The sequence below is a fragment of the Urocitellus parryii genome, chromosome 1, assembly GCF_045843805.1.
Source record: "Urocitellus parryii isolate mUroPar1 chromosome 1, mUroPar1.hap1, whole genome shotgun sequence".
NCBI classification, from domain to species: Eukaryota; Metazoa; Chordata; class Mammalia; order Rodentia; family Sciuridae; genus Urocitellus; species Urocitellus parryii.
Genome location: NC_135531.1, coordinates 23068174 through 23076336, shown reverse-complemented (window position 1 = coordinate 23076336; position 8163 = coordinate 23068174). Strand labels below are relative to the sequence as shown.

At 38.5% G+C, this 8163-nt stretch overlaps 1 pseudogene; it reads left to right on the top strand.

The window, feature by feature from the left end:
• Positions 1 to 2700: 2700 nt before the first annotated feature.
• On the top strand, positions 2701 to 7693 carry LOC113183762 (large ribosomal subunit protein eL39-like; annotated as a pseudogene).
• The last annotated feature ends 470 nt before the right edge of the window (positions 7694 to 8163 follow it).

Here is an 8163-nt window from a genome sequence, read left to right as displayed (position 1 = left end):
TAGATCTCAAAGCCCTAGAAAAAGAAAACAAATCAACACCAAAACAGTAGAAGACAGCAAATGATTAAAATCAGAACTGAAATTAATGAAATTGAAACAAAAGAATTTTTAAAAATTGACAAAACAGAAAGTTGGTTCTTTGAAAAAAACAAATAAAATTAATAAACCTGTAGCATACAATGAAATGCCCTTTCATGCTTCTTTACCTATCTAGGAATTTTTGTTAGTATGCTAGACATAATAGATATTTTGGACATTGTTCTCTTCCTCATTCAAAATTACTAGTGTATCACCTTGACACTGCCCAAGACTAGATTCAAGCTTTGTTCTGGCAAGTCATTTTCAGTGTTTAGTCTAGTGTTTGACTATTTTTCTACTCCTATAGCATGATTTCTATTTCTAGCTCATGATATTTTTTGGGTCTCAACACAGTATTCACCAAAGCCTCTCCTTTTTGGCTGAGCCAGATGACTACCTTCCATTCCTGAAGTATTTATTCAACTCTCAGCATCCCAGAAGCCGTTCTTTAATAGGCTTCCTGGAATCTTTTCCTGTACCCATATAGCTTAACACTCAGCTATGAAGAATTTTCATGCAACCCTTTGGGGATCCTCTGTGGGTCCCTTGTCTCTGACACTTAGGTCCCTATTCCCCTCCCCCAATCCTAGCCCTTATCCTTTAGGATTTATGAGCTCTAATCTTGGTTTCTTCTGCTCAGAAAATGGAAGCTCTTTGAAAAATTCCTTCATGGAAAAGTTGTGTGTGTGTGTGTGTGTGTGTGTGTGTGTGTTGGGGGTGGGTGGGGATTTATCTATGTAATTCCCTTCCCTCAAATTTGTAGCCTGATGTTGATTTCTATTTTGAACTGCAAACTATTATTCTATATATTTGATCTAGTTTATGGTTGTGTACAGTGGGAGGATAGTCAAATAGACAATAGTATACATGGCTTAGGAGTTCATGAGAGAGAATGGACACAAATTTAGGAGTCATCCCCATATAGATTGTATTTAAAGTTGTGAGATTAAATCAATTACTAGAAAAAGCAAAAGGAGATATACACAAAGAAGTTCAAGGATTAAGCCTTGGTGAAACATTAAAAACTAAAGGCTAATTTAATTTAATAAAAGTCATTTTATAAGTGGCCTAATGGGGAATGGTGATAGAATTCCTATTTATTCAAAATCCACTATTTCTGTGTAGATTTAGAGACTACACACTGACTGGGTACTTGAACATCATTCCCTGTTTCTAGGTCTTTACCCATGCATGAAACTATCATTAGCAATCAGTGTTAACATGTTAAAATAATTAAAACCAACTTGGGACCAATTTAATAAATTTATTTGAAACTGTTTTGTGAATCCCAGGGATACACATGTGAAAAAATAATAAAAATCATTTATGGTCCTGAAGACATGGAATCTTATAAACAAGCACAAACTCAACAGGACTGAAAAGATTTCATGAAATTCCATTCTGTCCAAATTTTAAAGAGATTCCCTACTAAGCACAGAGTTGTCTGCACAATTCGATCCTTCTGAATAGTAGACGTTATCTCTTTTGGAAGTGTATGTTATGGCTCAAGTCAACTATATTTTTCAAAAGGACATATAAAGTGAGAAATGCTATTTTCATAAATTGAAAGGCTGAGACTTAATACTTTAATTTATGAAATCAATCCAGTTGCTTGCATATTTCAGCGTGTGACTTTTTCCATTTCTGGTTCTGTTCTTCATCTCTTGCAGTTGTTAAGGGACAGTAATCTGAAACTGCAGCCAAAAGCCTGACACAGCCCATAATAAAAGTGATTTCATTTTTTTCCCTCAAATATATTATTTGATTTTTCTCTGAGGATAATGAGATGAACTTCAGACCAAATGCTTCAGCTGACCCCAGGAAGTAGGAACTTTTAGTGACCACTCCCCATGCACTGCATTACCACAGCCCAGTTATTAGGAATAGTCCGGTAGAGGGGATAATGAAACAGCGGAGCAGAGCCAAGAGCTTATAGGAAAAACTTGGTGTGATATTGAAGGTTTTATTCACAACAGTAAATCACACTGAAAAAATGCTTATGGGGGAGAGCAGGAGAATAGCTCTGAAGATATTAATCAACTAGGAAGTGGCCATCTTAATGGTGAAATGGTGCCAAGATGGATGTTGTCACCATGGGAAAGCTGTGGAAATTAGGAGGAATATCCCTATTCCCAGAAATACACACTGACATATAGAGGGGTGAAAGGATATGATGTGTGCAACTTACTTTCAAATGGTTAAAAATAATTAAATACAACACACATACAGAATATAGAAGGACAAAAGACAGAGGGATGAAGGGAAAAAGGAAAGAAGAGAAAGCAACAGGTAAGGTAGATGGGGAGAACACATTAACAATAGGTGACATTCTTACAGCTTTCCTGTTGGAAATTATTTCCACATTCGATACTGAAAATTGAAATAAGTGTACACACACACACACACACACACACACACACACACACACAGAGGGACCCGGGGCAGGTAACCTTGAGTATTGCTGCCTAGGTCATTCTGCTCCACTATCATCCCTCCCCTCTGCTCAGCTCCCTCAAGAGTGTCTTTGGCCTTTGTCAAATGATCAAGCTTTTCACACTTCCTCTGAGACCTTAAGGAATATCAGTCTTACTTTGTGAATCTCTGTTCCTTTTTCTCAAGGTCATGACTCCTATAACTTCAGATAATCCAAATCTGGAGGATGGAGGACAACCCTTCGAGGTGCAGAACTCTGCTGTTGAATGTGCTGTTGGTCAATGTTTTGCTGGGGAATTGAGCCCCTAGGTGCTCATACCCCCAAATTTTCAGGGTCCTGCTGTGGGCCTTCCTTGCCTAGCCCATCTGACTCTGCCAATGGCCCAGAGAGGGGAAATGGCCTTTCTGCCTTTTCTTTCTGGAAGGGCAGTTTAAATGCATATGAAGTGTCCTCTTAGATGTTTTCCAGAAAGAGAAATTTTGTGTCAGATTTTAACTTCTTGAACACAGATGTTCAAGTTACATTTGTTAATCGACTCAAAAACTTGCTTTCACAAATGAACAGTTCAATGCAATGAAGTAAGAGATGTCACTAAGGCTGCATAGAAGAAGGGAAAGATGCTCAGATTAGAATAATAGTGGGGTCTCCCAAACTTTAATGTGCGTACAATTCCCTTATGCTCTTGCTGCCAAAGCAGTTGCTACTGGTAGTTTGAAGTGGAACCTGAGATTCTGCATTTCTAACCAGCTTCCAGATGATGCCATTGTTGCTTGTCTGTGGATGGCACTGTGTGGGAAGCACTATGGTGTCCTTGGGGAAGGAGAGCTCACTATTGGTGGGAAATCTTCATGGAAGAGGAAGATCTAGCTGGGCTATGGAAGGAGAGCAAACAGAGCTTGGGTAGATGAGCAGGGAAGAAAACATCAGGTATAGAAACTGATTGAAGAAAGCCCTGGGTTAAGAATGAGCTTAACTTGCTAGATGAGCTTTTGGCGCCCTCTGGAACAGAGTTGTTTTTTTGTTTTGTTTTGTTTTGTTTTTAAAACAGGCTTTGTATGGTAGAGAGAAGGAGGCAGATTTATGATGAAAGTTTGGAATACAGGGCTAGGGAGCTACAAATTCTAAGCAATGGAAAGACAGAGAAGGTGTTAGAAAAAAAGATATTATCTAAAATTCTGTTTAGACAAGGCCATTTTGAATATTTAAAATTCCATGGGATGTCATTATGATAATCTCTCTTCCATTAGTAGAATATTTGAAAACTACTAGAAGGTACAGAGACATCATTAAAGGAAATCTTTCTCCTAGTAGTTTCTGGCTCCAAATTCTTTTTCCAGATCCTGCCAGCTAGGTAATTGTTGGGGACAGTGTTTAAATTCACTATGCTCAAGGTAAATTAGACAAGTGATCAGAATTTGGTTGTGTGTAATTGAACTTGAATCATAAAGAGAACAAATACCTACAGGGTGGAATGGAAAAAGGAAGATCCAGAATCCTTTGTAAATATAGGCTTAATAGGAATTAGTCACACAGAGCTATGATTGTTAATTAAAAAATAATCTGGTCTAAATAAATCAATTTGTCAAGTGTCCTCATAGCTTTTTAACTGCTATTGGCAATGGACCCTTCAAGTAACTAAACAGATATATAATGGTAGTAACTCCTTAGTTACAGCTGCTGCAAAAATGGAGAATGATCTTAATATTTTTTTGTTTCCCAATTTTTTCAGTTGTCTTCCCATTTCTCTCCATGTGTCACAAAGGTGGGCTGCAGGCCCTTTTAGGTACCTCCAGTGCAGATAGCATCTGTTATGGGGTAATCCATGTTCTCTAAAAATTTATATTTTGAGGTAGTCCTGATACTTCAGGGTGTATTTGGAGATGGGGCCTTTAAAGAGGTAATAAAGGCCGGGTGTGGTGGTACACCACTGTAATCCCAGTGTCTCAGGAGGCTGAAGCAGGAGGATGGCCAGTCTCAGCAACTTACAGAGGACCTAAGCAACATAGTGAGACCCTGTGTCAAATAATAATAATAATAATAATAATAATAATAATAATAATAATAATTTAAAATAAAAAAAATAAAGTAAGTAGGAGACTATAAAACATGACTGGTATCCTCACACGAAGAGGAAGTTTGGACAGACAGCTACAGAGGGAAGATCTTGTGAAGATATAGGGAGGGGATGGCCATCTGCAAGTCAAGGAGAGGGACCTCAGCAGAAACTAATCCTGCAGCCTCGAGAACCCCAAGAAAATTAACTTCTGTTGTTTATATTACCCAGGCTGCGGTACTTTGTTACAGCTGCTCTAGCAAACTGAAACGGCATCATTTGCTCTTCTTTCCCCTTGAGCAGCCGGTTAAATAAATGTTTAGAACATCTGTCATGAACAAAATACTGTGCTGGGCACAGAGGGTGATAAGCAAAAAGAATAAAGAGAAACATAAGAGCATTTGCTTTTAAGAAGGTGTCATTCCAGTAAGGGACATAACCCACACATTCATTCTCATATGAATCTTTTTTTGGTACCGGGATTGAACTCAGGTGCACTCGACCCCTGAGCCACATGCCCAGCCCTGTTTTGTATTTTATTTAGAGACAGGGTCTCACTGAGATGTTTAGTGCCTTGCCTTTGCTGAGGCTGGCTTTGAACTTGTGATCCTCCTGCCTCAGCCTCCCGAGTCATTGGGATTCCAGGTGTGCGCCACCATGCCCAGCTTGAATCTCTGTTTTAATAGCTAACAATACATAGCCATAGTTATCATTTTATTTATTAATCTATCTATTCAATACATATTTAATGAGTGCCAATTTATGTGCCCATCACTGTTCTAGATGCTGGGACATAGTAGTGGATGAACAATGGCCTATACTCTATAATATGCTGGCTGGTAATAAGTGTTTTAGAAAAATACAAATCAGATGAAGGAGAAAAGGAGAAAGGGTGAGAAAACATGATTTGAGGGAGAATAGTAATGAGGATCTAATAAGTGGCATTTGAACAGAAACAAGTGAATATATGGGAAAACTGAACATAATATGTTTTAAGTTCTAAGTTCTGGGGCTGGGTCTAGCACTTGCCTACCACATGCAAGGCCCTGAGTTTAATCCCTAGCATTACAAAATAAATGAATAGATAAAATAAAATAGAAAGCTCTGCATAGGATTGGGAGATCTAAGGAAGAAGCCATGGTCTATGGGAAGGTGGACATTTAACCTGAGAATTTTGACATAATTAGATAGGTGTCACAACCAGGTTATATATAATTAAGCAAAAGGTACACAAAGTTGGTACTCAATAAATATTTGCTGAATGAGTGAATAAATGAATGTTAGAACAGTGAATAAATATGAGAACAGACGAAGGAAAGAATTACTTTTCAGGAGAGTAACTTCAAAACTTAGCTCTATTTGAGGCCCTGTCATGGGCAGCTATGAGGTGACGGGGAAGAGTGGAGGGGATAGATCAAGTGGGGCTCGGGGTACTCTGTTTTTCAGACAGTTTATCTGCTTTACTTATTTGGTGGCCACAGAAGAGGTCTTGGGAGCAAAGGGGATTGCTACATAAAAACATTTGGAAAGCACTGGATTGAGGAGTCTGTATCATGATTTGCAATTAAGATAAATAGCATTTTGAATCCTCCTGTGCTTAGAATTTGAATGAGAAATCATGTGCCAAGAGAGAGAATGGAATTCTGGTGCTGCAATATAAAATGAGGGCCGTCCACACCACTTATTTTACCATGTGAACCAAAGCCAAGCCTGAGAAGAGCAAGGTTTTCAGGAACGGTGGGGGCAGTAAAGGTGTAAATGCACCTTGCTTACTTGTCTAAATTCCCACAAAACTAACAACTTCTGGCTTCAATTTAGGATTTTAAAAGCGTATGCAGGAAAATGGATGGAACTAGAGTCTATGATGTTAAGTGAAATGAGTCAAACTCAGAAGATGGAGGGTTGTAGCATGTTTCTCTTATTCGTGGAAGCTAGAGAGGATGAAGGAACACAAAAATGAGGATGGGTTTCCTAAAAATCCAAGGGAGAGCAGTACTGGAAAGGGATCAAGGGGCAGAAGGCACACAGGGAGTAAGGAAATGCTGGGGAGTGATATTGGCCAAACTATATTGTTATACTGCTTGCATGTACGAATGTGTAACAAGTCCCATCAGTATGTACAACTATAATGCACCAATAAAAATGAGGAAATAAAAAATTATTTTCATCCTTTAAAAGAAGCCTATGTGTGCTTGAAGTGATGATCTTGAGTCCCTGTTGTAGCCATTAACACTTCAGGGTTGCAGAGAATGAAAATGATCAGCCTGTAAGATTTCATTATAGTCAGCTTTTTCACTGCTCCGACCAAAAGACAGCAACAATGTAGAGGAGAAAAAGGTTATTTTGGCTCATGGTTTCAAAGACTCAGTCCATGGTCAGCTGACTCCAGAGGTTTGGGTCCAAGGTGGGACAGAACCTCATGGCAGAAGGGCATGGCAGAGGCAAACAGCTCAGGACATGGCAGTGGGGTGGGGGACAGAGCAATGCTCACCAAAGACAAAACATACACTCCAAAGGCCCGTCCCCAGTGACCCACCTCATCCAACTAACCCTACCTGCCTACTTTTACCACAGAGTTAATCCATGCCAGTGGATCAATCCACTGATGAGGTTACAACTCTTATAATCTAATCATTTCTGAATATTCCTGCATTGTCTCACACATAAGCTTTTGGGGATACCACATATCCAAACCATAACACATTTCTTCCATAACTTTTTATCTTAAAGGAAAATATTTTGTTTTACAAAATAGGGAAAAGGGGTCAAAAGGCAATTTCAGTTTGGAGAATTTAGTGTATGCATTAGGAGAAACCTGGAATGAACTCATCTTTTAAGTAATATAATGACTTTACATACCTCTTCAGCTTTACTTCGTCAGCAAATTTTTAAGAATCTTTTAAAATTGTCTTTTTAGCTCTTCACCTTTTTTTCAGCCATTATGATGGGTGTGCTTGATTCGGTACCTTACCACGGCTTCTCAGAAGACTTTCAGTATCAAGTGATTCCTGACCAAGAAACAATAGCAAAATCATCCCATTCCCCAGTGAATTCAAAAGAAAACTGGTAATAAAATCCAGAACAATTTCAAGAGGAGACATTGGAGGAGAACCACGCTGGGTTTATAAGGAATTACATGAAATGGCACACATATTTGTGCTGTATCAAGGCTGTGATCATCTTGTTACATCAAGCTGAAAGTGTCATCACTATCTGGACAGTTGAGAATATTTAACTGGGAATGTGAGCTTTCTTTAGTTATAAATATGCTACAGTACTAGTTTTGGTTGGTTGGTAATAAATATGTGAAACATTTGAAAGAAAAATCTTTTTATTGCAATGTCTAGAAGATAGAAGATGCAACAAAACTCTTAACAGATAGGCCATAATATGTGCTCACGTAATAGGTCCGACTTTTAGATAAACAGACAACCATATTTGGATCTTTTGACTAAGGGTTGACTTTCAGAGGTCAGAATAGAACCATAACTTTTGCATACCTAATTTCACATTAAGTCAAGAATTAAAATGAATATTAATCACCCTAATGAGTAACCTCATGGTTTCTGAGAGCACAGAGCCATGCAGCAGAAGTGCA